This window comes from Aptenodytes forsteri, unplaced genomic scaffold (assembly GCF_000699145.1).
Source record: "Aptenodytes forsteri isolate BGI_AS27 unplaced genomic scaffold, ASM69914v1 Scaffold15, whole genome shotgun sequence".
Lineage (NCBI taxonomy): Eukaryota > Metazoa > Chordata > Aves > Sphenisciformes > Spheniscidae > Aptenodytes > Aptenodytes forsteri.
In genome coordinates this window covers 15398844-15417370 of record NW_008795129.1, presented here as the reverse complement: position 1 = coordinate 15417370, position 18527 = coordinate 15398844, and positions in this window count along the sequence as shown.

Sequence of the window (18527 nt, the reverse complement as noted above, 5' to 3'; positions counted from 1 at the left end):
CAAATTACTTTAGCTCTAGTTAAAAAAAGTATATATACCACAAGGTTTCCTGGGTGCCTCCTTTTTCAATCAAGGGCATTATGTCCTCAATCCGTCTCTTCTGGGTTATGGGGGGTGGGGGGGTGGTTTCTTTTGCAATCTTTGAAGCTTCAAGAGCCATACAGCAAAACACCAAACACTGGTGGTACTGCATGTTCCCCGCAGACAAAGGACCGTAACAGCTCCCTGACCCCGGTCACTCTGGGAGGCAGGCTCCCTTGTGAGCGATGAAAGGCATTTCCAGGGACCAGCACTGATCCTACAGACCACCTCAGCTTCAGCTGGCTGTATGAGGAACAAAGTTTCTACATGCTGAGGGCTGGAGCCTTTTCCACGCTGCTGCAGGGTGAACCTCTAGCCAAGAGATTCCTCAGTGCCTGCTGAGGAGTCTGCAGCCCTGCGCATGTGGTGGGAGGCCTTGCCGCAGCCATCTATACATTACGGCGAGAGCCAATGGTGAGAGAGCGCTCTCATGGGCTTGGCCAAGGCTGCTCAGAAATTACCCAAAGTCCAGTATTTGCAGCTCTCCTCCCACAAGGAACCACCATGGTGGCAGTCAATAATGGTAGCTGCTCTGGAGTCCCTTCGGTTTAAAAGGGAGAGAGCCACTGGACTTTTGCTGTCACTTAGGAGGGCCGTCGGCTGGAAATTGCTTCACAATCTCTTCCCATGCCTTCCCTGCTCCCCAGTGGCCAGATTTCCTTCTGGTCTTCTGGAGAGAGCTGTGAGAATATGTACATTAAAGTCAGGGATGTAGTCAAATACTGCAGGATAACCGGGGTTATGAAAGTATTATAAAGGAATACTATTTACTTTTTCCTGAATCGAACCCCAAGTGTTTCCTGTCAGACCTCAGTACAATGGGACACAAATGTACAGTCCATTACGTTCACATTTCCTCCAAACAGCCGTCTCTTTCCTTCAAATGCAGAGGACAGGAAAGGATGCTTTCTGCCCCCACTCGTGTCTCTCAACTGACTTTATCTCATTCAAAAAGGGACCTGAGACATTCAGCATTCACTGTCTTCAGTAGGTTGCTTCCTTTCTAATGCCTACTGCCTCAGGATGGGAGAGGTTGTAAATATGGAGGAATTCCTTTGAAATCAGAGAGAGCTTCACTGGGGTAACAACAGCATGAATGGAAGCAAAATGAGGTCCATGGGGAATGAAATGCTAAGGCTGGGGGGAAAAAAAAAGACGATTCACAGCACTAGTCCAGAAGAATAGTAGCTCATATCATATAAAAACCCCATAGTTCTCATTTCCTCCTTATCCCTTCAGGACAGGAAAGAACATCCTGCTCTTCTAATATGAGCAAAATACAAGTTATTTTTGGAAGCAAAAACTCATGTTCAGAGCACATTTTTAAAAAGACATCTCTAATCTGTGATTCTGATGATGCACTTGGAGCACAGCACACCCTTTTGCATCAAGAAACCCACATTTGTTGGCTCAGCACCATCTACTCTTGGGCAAAAGGTTTATGTTGGTTGAACAACAAGTTGGGAATTCTTTGTCAGCACATTAACTGTGACTTGAAGCTGAACTGCCACCTCTGACAGGGGTGTGCTGTCGCCAGACCCACACCTGGTGGGAAGCCCAGTACAACTGCCTGGGGCAGAGGAGCATGGAAGTACGGGAGCGTAAGGTCATGGGCTGGGGGATGTGAGTGTTGATTCAGTAGCTCTGAAAAAGGCTTTCTGTACCAATCCTGGACTCCATGGTAAGCGTCCACTTTCTTCTTCGTTATCCCAAGACAAATTGGACATAGGACAAAGCTAGAGTCACCCCCCGCCCTCAGTGGTGATGTATCTTTGCACACTGTTCTTCTTGTTCTAACTTTGGACCCACAGAGGAGCATGTGGCGTAATTTCCTGGACAAAAGTTTTGAAGTTTAGAGCATCAGGTCAAATTCAAGGCCTTTTGGGCAAACTGTTGCTTTTCATATTTGATGGATCACTTGAAAGGACAGCACAGAGATGAACTCAGCCTCAAACTTGTTAATATACATAAACAATATTAATTCACAAATAATGTTTGATTTTGGATTCTGCATAGGTAACTTTTAGTCCCAAAGCCTCTTCTGAAGCAAATAAGATGGAAGAACATGTGTTAGTGCAATCTCTAACAATAAGAGTAAACAAATTGTAGAGAAGTTAATCATTTACCAATTCAAGATTAACAAACTGCTAATGTACTATAAAAAGAGTTCCACTTTCCCTTTAAAAACCATTCATAGAGTATAAGATTTTAGCTCCTCTCAGTGTCAAGGGCCCCAAATACCTTAGCAGACTCTTGGGGATGACCTCATCTGTAGTTTCTGAGTGTATTCTCAGGGATGCGTAATGCTAGGAACGGACGGATCGAAAGCTGGGGGGCAGGAGCTCGCTGCCCCAGCACAGCAGGGCTCCCCAAAGAGCTGCACCGGTCAGCAGTGCTTATGCGGAGCTCCCTGGCACTCGCCTGCAGCGTGCAAGCGTGTGCTCACCGCAGCGTCCTTCTGTCGCTGCAGCCATCAAGAGCACGCTTAAAAAAATCCATCCGGAGATATTCCTATGAAGTCAGTGGATTACTCACATACTTAAAGGACTGATTTCCCTGGCGGGACAAACTGTGTTCAGTGGTTTTCATACTAAGGGACGTGAGATTGCTTCTGCTGACTGTCTCAGTTTGTTCTCAGACAGGAAGCGGAGAAGGGCAGTGGGACCGATGATCAGGTCCGTGCAAACAGACACTGGAAACTCAAAACAAATGAGTCGCAGAGGTATGTGGATACGGTGCGAGAGAAAAACCTTTGCTCGTCTTTGCCTGGCAAATCCTGGTAATTCTTCAGAGTGTGTTTTAACCAGCTCCAAGTCTGTCTTTTTCCCTGCTGATGACTTACCCTAAATTGCAAAGTCAGTGGTTTTAACCAGGGTATCTGAACTCTCTGGGACTCCGCAGGGGAAAGATAAATGAATCTACACAGCAGACTTCAGTGCCACAGCCGTTTTGCTAAGGGAGATAAGGAAACTGTGGAGGAGTAAAAGCACAAATTCCCTTTAACAACAGTAATGTGTAATTCTACGTACCATCACTTAAATAACACAGATCCACTAAGTAGAGTTCTGAATGTGTGTTACACAGCAGAAGCAGCAGCTCAAACTACTGTGCAGGGAACAGACCTTGAATTGTCTGAAGATAGATGGTGAAAAGATGTCAAACATCAACAGAGTTCCCTAGGCTTCACCAAAGTGGGAGATACATTAGTACAAATTGAGTCCCTGGCCCCCTGTAGCTCTGCAAATCATCAAAAAAGACATTAATGTCATTAGCAAACCCAACAAACGTGCCTATACTTATTACTTGTTTGTAATAAGATTTGGCTAGCTTATAATTAGCAGGCTGCAGAAGTCTTTTACGACGTCTGAGAACAGTCCTCTGCCATGCTGAGGTTCACTGGAAAATTCCCATTCTTTCCATGTAGCTACAACTTTCCCATCACTTTCTACCCCCTCAGATGGACTGACATTAGCATATGCAACATGTCATATAAATCCATGTGAACTATCTATATATACACATACACACGCATTAGTTTGGTTTGATTATTTATTCTACAAGGATAGTCTTTGATCAGGAATGCTTGTTTTCCAAGAGGCAATAACACTCTTCTGCCAAGCAGGACAGTGAGTTATGTTGTGGATTTGTGGTACGTACACACAGGATTACCCATTAGCTGGCTTGAACACATCTCGTTGTGTATGGTTAGTTGAGCCGGTTCTCTGTCCTTCTGCTGGGATACTTTTTCTCAAGGCTTTTCTCAAGCCTGGCTGTAGTGAGTTGTTTAAACATGTGCCTAACTAAGGATATGCACAGCCCAAGGGAGGCTGGAATGGGACACGTCCTTGTGTAGCTGCTGAACTGGGGTCCTGATTTGGATCCCAGTGTCAAAAATATGAATTGGGTCACAAAAAAGGGCACTGTACAAGATTGCAATTTGTGCTACCACTCCTCAGAAAGTTTTGTGGACTTTAGTCTTTAGTATAGGCTTGGATGGTGCCGGATGGGAAAATGGCACACAAATGTTCAGTCGACATTAAAGCAGATGAGAACGGCGGTGTTGGAGTTGGCCCTCTGTCAAGCTAAACTGCAGCTATGGATCCGGCATCCTGCCTGGTTTTCGGGTAGGAAACCAGCTCCAGACCTCACAGCTCTGCTCCGTTTTTCTACAGTCGGGGGGCTTTTCAAAGCTGTTGAACGTATACATGAGAACCGGCTGTTTCACTTCCTTTTCCAACACCAGAGGTGTAAAGAGGCCAGCACGCAGACAAGAAATGGGGCTGTGAGTCAGCTGGGGGTTTCTGAGCATCTGACTGATACCCTTACTCAGATCGAGTGCTCCAGCCGCCGGGGCCAGGGCCAGCTGCTGCTGCTGGGGGCCAGCTCTCAGGTTCCTTTACAGCATCCTCTGTGCTATGCTCTGAAGCTCAGCTCAGTGATACGAGTGCTTTGGGAAGCTGGCATGGAGGAACCTGTTTTGTGATCCACCCTCTGTCACTTGCACTGGTGCTGTGCCCCCCCCTGCTTTGAGAAAGCTGCCCCTGGTTTACAAAACGTGTAACTCAGACCTTGCCTCTCTGCCTTGCGAGTGGGTGCTTGGGACAGCGACGTGCTGGGGCTGTGGGAGTGGTTCCTCCCCATATCATGGACAAACAATACAGTCCCTTCACTTGTGATGTTGTTATCAATGATTCAAAATGAGATAGCAAAAATACTTTCCATGCTGTGTAACTAGCTTCCTAGCAGAGAGATCCAGCTGCAGATATGATACTCACGCCCTGGTGCTTTCAAGGATTATCAGTGTAATTTTGGACGCTAATGGAAAGATAACACTGAGTGTTAAAAAAACCCAAAACAACAGCTGTAATAAAATGGGACTGTAGTTCTGTCACTGCTATGAATTTTGTCTATGAACATGGGCAGGTCTTCGGGAGAAAACATCAAATTTGCACCCTCACATATGAGAGTCCAAGTTTTCAGATGTCCTGACGGATGGTCTCTCAAATCCCAGTGCAGCAGGTGTTGCCATAATTCATAACCTCCGTTCCATCTGGGTGTTCATTTTCCCAACCCTTGACTGAAGTGTCCTGAGCCACTGATTTCTCTAATTGGAGCTGACACTTTGTGCTTCTGTTTTGAAGCCTGCTAGCAGGCAGGCAAGAGCAGCCAGCTTTACTTGCAGAGTTCTTCTGGTTTGTGGGGAGCTTTCATTTCTTTCAAACAAAGTCAAACTGGTGATTCAAGACTAATGAACTGCTTTAAATACTCTGCTTTATCAGAGGAAATAGTTGGAGGCTGAAGTCTTGGTCCCTAACAAGTCTTTGCGAGGATATTAACATGTCTTGCCAAGACCTAGTAATTCCCTTGCAGCCAACGCAACATTCCTCAGGGGCCATAAGGCAAGACTGGAAAAGGGGATCATGTGGCTCAGTCCAAGCTGAATTAGCTACTCCAGAGAAACACCCTGAGCATATGACTTCTTTGCAGACACAGAACTAAGGTAACAAAACCCACCAGATTTTGGTGAATCCATTCAAGACATCAATTGTCAAGATGTCTCATGTAAGAAAGACAGGAATAGAGTTTCAAAAAGGAAATTACAACCTGCCCATACAATGTGATATTCTTAGGAAAATAAGTAGCCTTGATGACTGGGTTTAGAAAAAGGAATTGGGGAAGAGGATATTGCACAGCTATGACTAGATTTTGTTTGCCTGCTCTCCTGTGAGAAAAGTGTCAGGAGAAGAAAAACAGAAAAATGCTAAACATATTCCCTGCAATGTAACTGTTTATGCAAAATACTGTCCTTCTGGGAGCTGACTACAGTAGGTTAAACCTGACTTTCAGAAGATGAACAGCGGGTTTTCAATTATGGCATTTGGGACCTCTGGAGTGGGGATTATGAGAAGATAGTATAAATCAGATGGCCCTTTTAAGACATGCTTTTTATTCAGCAACAGGACGAGCCCTCAGACTGGTACTCTTGCAAGCACTCAAGGTATGTACTGTAAAGGGCAGTACAAAGATCCCCCGAACAGGCTCCAGGAGCAGTGGGGCATGGTTTGGGCTGGGAGGGGAGCAGTGCCTTGGATCCCGGGGTGTTACCATTGCTGTGCCCCTGCTAAAATGCCGTGCGGCTAATTAGTTGTGGGAGTAGCCTTGGTGCCTGCTAGTCGGGTTACCTCTGTGCCACACACTATTGCTGGGCTATTTCTCCAGCCTGAAGGGCAACAGGAATTTTACCAGCAGCTTCAGTGAAAACAGGCCAGCAGGCAGTGCTTTGCATCTCCTACACTAAGGATCTTTACTTGGTTCACCACTCATTGTTCTGACAGTTGTCTCATTTATTCACTTTTTACATCAAAATCCATTCCTCTAAAGCTTATGTTCAGCCTTAAGCTTCAGCATGTGCTAATAGTATTAATCATTCTGGAAATAGCTCTGTCTACTCTGCCATCAGGAGCTATCTTGATGACACACTGTCTTGGCTCCACATTGCTTCCCTGCTCTCTGGGGGTGGCTCTCGAGCAACTAAATAGGTGCACAGCAGGAGAGAGGGGTAGGAGGCAGAAGAAGGCAGAGGGGGATGCCCTTGGGTTGTGCCTCCATGTTTGGGAGCGTGTGCCAAGGTGCACTTAGCCGCAGTGCGATTCAGCGGTGGTTTGCTCTGGAGGGGTCTGAGCTTCCCCTATGCATCCCATCTGTCCTGGAGGAGACATCACACAACATACTCGGGGTGGTAAAGATGGTCTAGAAACCTTCCAGGAAAGGTCCTACTGTCACAGGCATCAAGGGCAGATGGGACCTGCAGATAGGAGAGCCAGGTCTTGGAAATGCTCTGGGATCCTGCAGGTCAAGTAAGTGTCGATGTTGCTGCGTGACCTGCCCATATGGTTTTGCCTTTTTACTAGCCAGACTTCTGTGCATGCATCTCTTCAGAAAAAGGAAGGATATTCTGGAGGGCTTTGAAACCTTCTCCTGGATATATTAAGAAGTAACACCATGTGTGGAATCACCAGCAGAGAAATTCAACTAAGAGTAAAAATAGAGTTTCCTTTTGCTTTCTTATTAAAAAAAATGCCAATGCCCAGTTCTAGGATTCTCACATTTCTTTATCTAATGGACAGTCTTCAAATAGAAGCATCCTCTGGGGCAATGTCATGTTCCCTTCACAATTGCCTGAACCAGGTTTTCTCTTCTTTCTGATCATATAATAACTCACAGCTAGCTATGGAGACTGTGGAAAAATGCCAGTAACAGTAGTAAGGTTGCAAGTAACACATCGCTAGCTTCTTTGAATATAGCTGCTGAAAAACAAATGATGATTACAAGCATATGACCAGTCACCTGCCTGCTTCCTGGCCCCATGGATTAAGAACTTCAAATTAGTACAAAAATATTTCACAGTTAATTAAAAGCCTTACTTTTATGAAGGTCAATAGAGATGGCTCTGCCCATGATTGCACACAAAAAATTTCCAGTAAAATTGGCAAATCACTTCCCATGTCTTAGTTTCCCATTTTTAAATAGTACGAAGTACTCACAGACCTGACTTCCACAATCCACAGCAGGTGCCAGGAGAACAAACTCCCCCATGGGGCATTTGGTGGTCTCAGGTATACTACTGTACCCTGCTGCTGTACTGCAAGATGCACATGATGAAATTGTCCTTGACTAGGAAAATGTGAGGTCATTTTTAGCTATCGACAGTCCATGAAAATGTAAAATGCATGGGACGTAAGTAGGAGTGGATCAGAATAATTCTATGGTAATTGTTTAAGAAATATTACGCTTTTACTCACAAATCAATAAAGTCAACAAGTTCATCTGAGATCGTTGTGTATCTATTTGAGGCACTTCAGTAGTACTTGCATTTTAGTACCCTAGTATCCCATAGCACATCAAAATATTGTACTGGTAGTTGAAATGAACTTAATTACCTGACTTCTTTGGCATTGATCATCTATTTTGACTCTCTGGTCCTTGGGGTAGCACTCTTCCTTCAACTCAGAGCATACTGTCAACATTAACAGTGAATCACAGTCAGGAAAGAATAATCAACTTGCCGCCTCATCTCTTTTCCAGCTAACATTTTGCCATGAAGCATGTTTAAAAAGGCTGGAAATGAACATAAAATTGAAAATTAACTGAGCTACTTCATGGCTTTTACTACAGCAGCAACAATACCTGCATCACTGAACAAATTTACTGAGAAAACGATTTTTGCTGTCAACACCATTGGGGAAAAGCCAAAGTTCCCATTCAAGTTACAGCAGTACTGCCCAAGTTAAACAAACGTAAAAAATGAGAATTTTGTGATTTTTTTTTACTCCCTCCAAAAACGTGGCGCATTTCTCGCAGTACAGGCTAAGACATCCTATTCAGCCACATTGCTTTTTAATCGAACACTTTACCTGTTGCTTGACATTAACCCACTGATCCTCCTCTGGATCCGCTCCTCCATTTCTGTGCTCCCCTTTCCCTTCTGCTGCTGCTGCGCTGTTTAAGTTAACATTACTTTCGAAAGTTCCCTTTTAATCAGACCGAGCCTGCTGGCACGAGCTGTCAGCAGTATTCATTTCTCCAGGCTCTTGCCTTATGTTGCATTGCCTTGGCAACAAGATTTAGCAGCAAGGCGACAGCCTTGAACTTGTCAGAGTCTGTTGCAACTCGCTGAGCATGTATTACTCTCTGGCACCTTGGGTTGCTATAACAACTACTAACAATAAAACTCATCTCCCGGCTTTAAATACAGGAACTTTTACAGTCTGTTTCCTGGCAGGGCTGCAGCAATATTATGCGAATCCTGGCTGTGCTTGTTTTGCCGCCTTCTTCCTTTTTGCACATGATAGCAGCCTCCAGGAGCAAGGTGCCGAGGTGCGGGAAGGAGCTCGGCAATGGGCAGCGCAGCCCATGGCAGTGAGCATGGGCGCTGCCGGTGCCGAGAGCGGGGCTGGGCGAACAAAAGGCTGGGTGACCACAGGGACAATGTGGGGCACAGAGCCCCAGCAGCAAACCCCAAACGCTTCAGACTGCAGGCTGTGCCCGGTGATGCTCAGCGCCTGCCTGCACCAGGCCTTCGGCTGCGGCATTTTGATTTTTCCTCTGCTCCAGCAAAATACACCCTGCATGGCATCCTGGGGAGGAGACTGCAGCCATCAGAGAGGCACTTTTGGTCTCTATCAGCACAAGTGTTTTCTCCCACTCTTGCAAATACTCAGCTGGCATTACTGACAAGAATAAAGGAGCAGCGCTAGTGTGGAGAGACGTGCAAGGGACTGATGATTGTCGTTGTGTTATCCAGCCCTGCTCAGCACAGGTTGTCACAACAAAAATGCCACAAATTAGGTCTGAATCACTGGTGTTAGGCATTAAAAAACAACCTCTTAGCAGAGACAAGGCTTTCAGTGCCAGAGGAGACCTTTATGAGGAACATTTTCAGTCAATGGAAATGCAGGGTGAGGATGTAAATTGAGCCAGTGCAGCATCAGGAATCGTGGAAATTTCCCAGCAGCTCACCCGCTGCCCTGTCACACCTCCTTCCTGTGGCTTCATTCATGAGGACAGTGCAAAGCACTCATCCTTTTCCTGTATGTCACAGCCATGAGTATCTCGTGCAGACTTAACATCATTCTCACTTTTCCATAGCACAGGTCATATTTCTTCAAAGGGACAGAATTCATAACCCGCAACTCAAACAATGGGAATGCTTGTTTAAGAATAGCTCAGGATACAGCACATTGCAAGTGTGGTGAGGGATGCAAACAGGAACAGGAAAGAAGCAGCAGATCTTTCCTCCTTTATGAGTGAAGCTCAGCTCCTGCAGCCAGGAAGCACTGGCGGTGATATGGCGCTTGGTGAGATGCGAGAGAAGCCAGAGCTCTGTCTCTGTTTGTTTAGACAGAGTTTAAAATGTAAAAATGGTGCTTTTCATTTTCCACAATTGCTGCCAGCTGAAGGGCAGTGGCTGCAGGTAGCAGGAGTGGCTGGAGGTCTGGTCTCACGCTGCTTTCCAGTGACTGCCACCCTGCGGGGCCAGAGGCTGTGATCCCTCAGGGACCCCAAACACAGAGCACTGCCTGGACCCACAGGTCTTTTAGAAATGACCCCAAACAGGACCCACGTGAGCAATGATTTCCTGCTGACGATAACAGAATTAGTACATGGCAGAAAAGTTGCAGGCGAGGAGCATCCCTGGATATGCACTGTCTTTCTACAGGGACCCTTTTCATTGCTTCATTTGCTTTTTCAGGCTCATGCTTTCTCCTGCACAGAGTTTTGAGTAAATATTCCCCGTATTGAGTTGCTAAGAGCCAAGCAGCTGACCTGATAGGGATGCCCCAGCCCCCAGACTTCTCTGGAGGCCCTCACATTTCATGTTTCATTTAGAAAAAAAATCAGCCCAGCTTTTCTGACTCTTAATCTAGAGTTTTGGTTTCACAGATTAAAAAAACCTAATCAAACATAACGAGCCTTTGTTTTAAGGAAAACAGCTCGTTTGAAAAACCCAGGGCTCAGTTCTGCAGTTAGATGTCAGGACGGCAGTGTCCAAAGACCTGAAATATCATAGATGGGGTCTCAGATGGTCCCAAACCTCTCATGGATATGGGCTACGGATCACTGTCCCTTGGGCATGGGAGTTAAAAAATGTGGCCAGGCATCAAACTAAAGCACCCAAACAGCCTCAGAGTTTGGTGTAATGTGCAGGGCATATGCCAGTGCCCAGGTTTGTGCCTGAGTGCTGATCACAGCCTGGGACTGCTGCATGGCAGCTGCAGGGTTTGCTCCTGTAAGGCCAGTTACAGGACCTGGGCTACATTTTTAAGGTTTACAGTTTCTATGTGGGACACATGTAGAATGTTTAATCCCAACTTTTCTGCTTTGTCCCGTTATCTGAGACAGACAGTGACCCAATACTTTGTGTCTGGACTCCTGCAATAAGGAATAACTGGAATAAACATCTGTTTCTTGTACTGTGATTCATTTAATATATTGCACAGCGCGGGAAACAAAATTATTTCAACACGTTCAGGCCCAAGGGATTTTTCGGCAGGTGAGTGGGCCTCGCTCACAAAGGCCGTGACTTCGGGTGGGAGTTGGGGCTTGTAAGTGGCCCTTATATATATATTTACACATAAATTTCTACTATACTGCAAATGTATAATGTTAGTTGGAAACAAAATCCATGTCTGGTCCTTCACTGGCAGTCCCAGATGCCAGAGACTTGGGTTAGAGTTGCCCAAAGGAGACATGCCACTAACCCAAGCCCTGGCAGGAGCTCGCAGGAGGGCTTCCGCTTGCCCCCGAAGCAGATGGGGAGAGGAGCGGGGCCTAGCAGCATTACAAAAGGCAAAGACACCTGGCTCCATTAGTTTTATTGCTGGAGCAGATAAGGAAACCTTGTGTAATAAAAATGCTTCCCAGGTGTCAGGCCAAAACACAGGCAGGTCACTGCACCCTGTTAACATTTGTGCTAGAGAAGACTTTGAGGAAGAATGGGATCATATGAACTGAATAAAAGTCTCTGTTGTGCAATAAGCATGATTTTCATATTTAAATATGGAATATATCTGTAAATATATCCAATTCATCAGGATATACTTCCTTAGCAAGATGGAATTTTATGCAAGCTGAACAAATGATCTCCTAAAGCGCTTAACAGGGCACCAGTGATCTCCATGGTCTCTTTTGCATGCATTAGATCTAGCTTTTCCCATCTTTTTTCCTGCTAGAACAGACAAGGGAAAACTAAGAAGTCCTGGAAATGGCCATGAAGCTCACATTTCACTTGCAAACAGGCGAATGCAGGTGAGCAGGGATATGTGCGCGCTGTTTGGTGTTGAAACAGAGCCAGGCAGAGAACTCGGCAAACATTTCATTTTCATCCTTGTCGTTACAGGTTTACAAGCAAAGTCCTAACATCTGGTATTTAGCTGAAAAGAGCAGACGTGGAAGTACTCGGATATCTACCTGGCCTGCTGCTGCCTCCCTTTCCTTTCCAAATGCAGCTGCTGGGAACCACCCAACCACGATCAACTTCCAGTGCTGGCTGGATAAATTGTCCTCCCAGTAAAAACTAAGATAAGATCTCTAGATAGGCTTGTTTCTTCTCTCCCTGCTATCTTTTCCCCCAAACACAGCATTTGTTGTTGCCGTTTCTAGTTTCACTGTTTCCAAACATACAAAATTTATTTTAAACGTGTTCCAAAACGACTCGTGCCGCATGTTTGAAACCTCCATTTAACTCAGAGCTGAGAGCTTAAAATACAAGCAATTTTCTGCTGAACCATTCTCAGGCCCTTCTTTGCCTTGGCACATTGCAGTGCTGCTGCTATATACTACCAAAACACTGGCATTAATTGTTGTTAGGTAATTTTCTAGGGTGGAAATAGGAAGAAAACCGGACTCAAAATACTTGCTCTCCCCTGCATGGACACAGGTGTGCCTCCGGGCTGGGAGGATGTGAGCCAGCGCAGAGGCATAAATGCAACCAAACTCACTGCGGGGCTTTTGTGAGTAAAACAACTTGCACGTGACGGTTTGCAGGACAGCCCCTGGGAAACACAAATACAAGTGGGTCGGTTATTGTCCAGGCAATCCCAGCGCTGTCATGCAGATGGGAGGGGCTGTTTGGCCATGTATGCAACCTTGTAAAAGTAAGTTTTGGCCCCGTGTTGGCGGGAGGGGAAGCGATCCCCCTCCCCACCTTCAACCCCCTGCGGGTCTCCTAAGATGTTTCCTGGCTTGGAAGTGGTGCCGAGGCTGCGGCAGTGTGGGACCATGGCAATGGGAGAGCCCAATGGTGCTGGTGGCCCTGGCCCCCACGGCAGGAAAGTGGGGCTGAGAGCATCCTTTCGCCTGTCTGGTGTCCAGGAGATGTCCCAAGTGACTGGCAGGATGCCGCGGTCCAAAAGCCAGGCTCAGTATGAGCTGAGCTGTAGCATCCCCTGTCCTCTGTGAGAGCTGCGCAGATGCTCAGCCCCCTGCTACAAATCCCCATTTCCTATTGCTGTCTCCCACAGCATCCTGCACTGCGACTGGTGCTTTTGGGGGGAAAAGAGATGTGTCCCGGTCGCAGACTGATCGCTGGGTCGGCCTCCGACACCACAGTCTCACCAAGGTGCCAAACACCTGCCATGAAAAGGCTGTGGGCTTGCTCGAGGTGGGCAGGGGTCATCTCTGGAGGTTAGATTGCAAAATAGGAGTCTAAATTTCACAGGTGCCCAACAGGAGAAGGTGAATGAAATAAAAGTTACAACCATAATAAAGGTATCATGGGTATAGGAGGGTTGATAAGATAAATGGAGTTCTTTTATGGCTTATTTACTGGCCTTGATCACTTGATACAGATCAAGATTACAATGGAGTTAACGGCTCTGTCAGTTGGCGAGGTTGGTCTCAAGCAATTTTGGTTGCTACTTGTCAGGTCTTTCTCGCTTGCCCCTCTCTTTTGTAATCTGATGCAAATACAGTGTTGTAAGAACATAAAAGATAGCCCAATTAGGACAATTTAATTAAAAGCAAGGTAGATTGAAGTGCTTTCATAAAACACCTTTGCAACAGAACTTGCACCATTTTAGTTGAGATCAAACAGCCACTTAGAAAGGACAGTTTCATCTCTTTAAACATTTCAGATTATATATCATAGACAGCACTGCCTGATAAATTAATTATTAAAGTATTTTACATTATCTATATTGGCAAGTTCATTAGGGCCACTTCAAACCTTCCCAGAGACCCAAAATGCCCAGGAAACAAGCATCAAACATTTTGGCTTAACCGGAAAGCTCATTCCACTTTCTCTTATTTAACTTATTAGTCATGTATTATTCAAACGAAATAAATAGTGCTGCCTCCCGTGCTCATCCGGGCAATGAGAACAACCAGCCACTTAGAAAGGACAGTTTCATCTCTTTAAACATTTCAGATTATATATCATAGACAGCACTGCCTGATAAATTAATTATTAAAGTATTTTACATTATCTATATTGGCAAGTTCATTAGGGCCACTTCAAACCTTCCCAGAGACCCAAAATGCCCAGGAAACAAGCATCAAACATTTTGGCTTAACCGGAAAGCTCATTCCACTTTCTCTTATTTAACTTATTAGTCATGTATTATTCAAACGAAATAAATAGTGCTGCCTCCCGTGCTCATCCGGGCAAAGCCTTTAGCAGCAATCTGCTGGCTCGTTCAGCCTGGGCATCCACCAGCCTCCACACGGGCCATGTCTCAGCACCAGTCCCCCATGCACCCCACCTCATCCATGGGCTTAAGACTGGTCCTGCTGGGTCAGGCCACTGGTGGTACTGGAATGCTCGTGGTGTTTAGACCTAGGTCTCTGCAGATGGGCAGGACACTGGCTCACGTGGCACAGTCACGCCTCCACCTGTAAAATGGCTGTTTACTGCAGAGGACGAGCGTATGTCACGAGCATAATCAGGAGATGTCTGCGAAATGCTTTCTGGCCTGAATACATCTTTTCTTACAAGACCATTCCTCTTCTGGAATGTATGCAGAATACCCATCAGTTTGTCATTATTAATTCTACCAGGAAGGGAAGGAAATTAGTCTAAATTTTAGTGCTCAATGAGTCAGAACCAGTTAGAAGTCACCTCTGGGTACAGAAGCCTTCACAACATGGCTCTGCAATACCAGGCGCTCAATAGCAACTAAGAAGCTCTTGCAGACATCAATATTTTCCCTTCTATTTTCTGCTTCCTTTAGCTCATTTTTAGGACATGGGAATACAGACTTTTTTTTTTACCTTTATTAAACCAAGATCTTGATCAGGAAGACAGAATGGGGACACGTTTTGGTCACCAAACAACGCAGTAAGGTGTTTTCAGTGGTGGCTTAATTTATTTCATTTTAAATTTCAGAGAGACATCAATATCACATTGATAGTCTGTCCGCAGTGGTGCTTGTTATTTCTGCCCTGAGCTGGGACCAAAGTAGAGAAAGTTAATCAAATTCAATCCTCCTGGTTTCCTCCCCTCTCACTGCGGGGCTGTAGTGTAGCTAGAGGAGGCAGGACAGATCTGCTCTCACGCTGTAGCTGCTCTGCTCGGACTGGCTGCGGACAGGCAGGATGGCATCGCCAGACCTGGAGGAATTAATGAGGCAAGTTCAATGGAGATGCTGAGCTCTCCCCTGCCCTGTCCTTCCCCTGGTATGCTGGGCTCTGTGAGCAGCCTGGTTATTTCATGCTGTGGACGCTCCCCAAGTCATACTCCCACATAGAAGATGTATTTTCTTTCCTCCCTGTATTTGATTGCTGCTGTTCCCACAGTCCGTTAGCTAACCCAAACTGATTTAATAATGATTCACTGGCAAAAATAATCAAACAAACAATTTCACTGGCACAGGCGTTAAGATTACCTTGCGTTTAGCCACTGTCCTAAATTCAGCCAAACCAAAAGCTCTGCAGAGCAGGAAGGGAAGAGGCCAGACACCCTTAGCTCTGCTCCCAGGAAGTGAGAGTGGAGCATGTGGACCATGCCAAGGGGGGGTCAGAGTCTCCTGTTCCCTTGGGTATAACATGCACAAGCCGGGAAGCACAGGGGAGGAAAAGGCATCCCCACAGTGCAGCACTACTTGGTGAGCTGTAAAGGCATGTGACGAACATTTGAAATGTTTCGGACTGATCCATCCCCCTTCTCTGAGCTGGCACAGAGCTCCGGCAGGTGCAGCTCTCCACAACCCTCTATTAAGAGCCGCAGCCAAATGCAAAATCTAACCCCGAATTATTATTATGAGTCAGAGGAGGCTGAAAGGACCATTTCACAACCCTGATTGGATTCAGCTGCAGAGTTCACCATCGGCAAATGATCTCCGTGATCATCGTGCCAATGTTGCAGTGCTTTTAAAATGTCCTGACATGTGCTTTAGTATGAGCATCGCTGGATTCTGGCCGGTTTCCAAGAAATGAATCTTCTCAGCAAATATTCTGCAGGGTGAGCATAACGTGGTCTGTAACACAAATGCAAAACACGGCTGTAGTTTACCCTGAGGGGGACACGGATGTGATGATCTAAATGGGCTTTTCTGGCCCAGACTGACAGGATTGTGTAAGTCCCTTGTGGGCAAGGTTGGAAGATGGGGTGAGAATAAATGTGCTTTAGTATGAGCATCGCTGGATTCTGGCCGGTTTCCAAGAAATGAATCTTCTCAGCAAATATTCTGCAGGGTGAGCATAACGTGGTCTGTAACACAAATGCAAAACACGGCTGTAGTTTACCCTGAGGGGGACACGGATGTGATGATCTAAATGGGCTTTTCTGGCCCAGACTGACAGGATTGTGTAAGTCCCTTGTGGGCAAGGTTGGAAGATGGGGTGAGAATAATTGGGAAACAGCAATTAGCTTCACCCAAGATTAATGAGGAAAGAAAACTCTTTCTGCTATAACAATCGTGGTCACCAGCCTCCCCCTCCCCTCTCTCCCGTCCCTCCTCAGGGACAGCCTGCAGCCCTGGCCCCATCCAATGACCCTTCCCAATGCCGGGATGCTGGTTGCAGGACAGACCTTTTATTCTCTTCTGTTGGATTACAAGTTTTGCTGTGCTGTGTTATGCCCTGGATTTTACTCTGGAGATGTATGAGACAGACCTTCACAACACGGAGAGAGCCGCAGAGGGCAGCAGTTGCTGGCTGGGGCTGGCTGCAGGATTTGGGGCTGCAGGGGAGCTGGAATTGCTCAACCTCGAGAACGGTCAGAGAGAAGAGGGCGCCAGACCCTTTCCAGATGTGCACAGTGACAGGGCAAGGGGCAAGCTGCAACAAGCAAATTCTGCTTGGATATCAGGAACAAACCTTTTTGCTCCAGGGTGGTCAGCACTAGCACGGGCTACCCAGGGAGGTTGTGCTTCTCCTTTCTTGGAGATACTCAAAACCCAGCAGGACAGTCCCTAAGCAACCGGCTCTAGCTTTGAAGCTGACCTTGCTTTTAGCAGGGGGTTGGACTAGAGACCTCCAAAAGCCTCTTCCCCCCTGAATTATTCTACATTTCTCTCATCCTGTTTTTGCTTCATGCTTCCCCTGGAAATACATGAATACTCTCTCTCTCGGGGAGACCCAGGTGGTTTAGTAAAAGCCTGGCTCATGTTGGCTTGCTAGATGCAGCAGCAAACGTTTGGCAGTTTGTGGGTAAAGCTCTGCAGGCTACAGCATTAGTGTGGACTGAGGGAGAGGAAGGAGGAAGGGCAGAGTAGCTGCTGGCTGCACTTTTTCTCCTCTAGAAAAATGCACACAGACTGAGGCCCAGGGACCGGTTTCATGAGCTGGCCATGTACCCACACAGTTCTCCCTTACCAGCGGGATGCCGGGTGTAGCGCCCAGCCTGTGCATCTTTAAGGGCCTGGTCCTGAGCACCATGCAGCCAGCTGAGCATCTCCTTTCCTACCAAGTCCTCAGGATGTGTGGGAGGCCCTGAACTAAGATGGGTCCCACTGAGAACCACATTTTCCTTCTCTCTTCATCCTCTGCAGAGTCACAGTTACACTGGGTGCAGTGTAACCTTCACCCCATGGAAGAAGGGTGGCTGCAGCACTGTCACAGCGTGGGGGCTGGAAGGTCCCCAGGGTACTGACTGCTGCAAGCAAACCCCTTCAGCCTGGATGCAGTCACAAAGCAGATCTTTTGCTTTTGTTGTAGCCTTTCTTGGTGGTGATCTTCTGATTTCTGCATTTCTGTAACAGCCTCCTATTTTTGTCAATAGGGTTGACTTATAGCCCACCTGTAAAAAACTGCCAGGGGCAAAGGAGAGCGGTGGAAGGTATTTTCATTAGGGAGCACACATGGCAAATGGCCAGATTTTACAACAGTTGCACTCACTGTTGTTACAGGTATGACCCTCCTGCCTTCCAAACAGAAAACTGACCGTAATTTATCTTGAAAAGTAGATGGTACCTCTTCTGCTGAGGCTTTAAGCAAGTAATGGGATGCCGACATTTTCCTGCAGCTGTGCTCAGCACCAGAAAGCAAGCTGTGGGGTACCTAAAGCCCGTCAGTTTGGTGCTGAGGGAGCTGGTGTGAGCCCCCAGCACCTCCGGCCCTGCCCTGGCTCCTTCTCCCCCCGCCTCGGGCAGCTCTGAAACACCAGCGACTCCCGAGGCCGGCTGAGCTGCACGGGGTGAGGAGGGAGAGGAGGCAGGGGAGAGGAGGGAGGTTGGGCGGCCTCAAATCCCTCCTCGAGACAGTATTTTTGGAAGTTTAAGAGCGAAGCGGACCAAAGAGGCGAGTGCAGACCGGGGTTTTGGGGACAGGGCCCTGAGGCGGTGCCAGGCGATTCGCCCCGCTCCGGTTTTTCCCCCGGGGGAGGCACCGGCAGCCGCCAAACGCCGACGCTTCCCGTCGGTTGCAACACACTCGGCCCGCCCCGAGTTTCACACCGGCTTTCTGGCTCACCTCCCCCGGAAGACGGGAGCCCCCGGCCCGCAGATCCC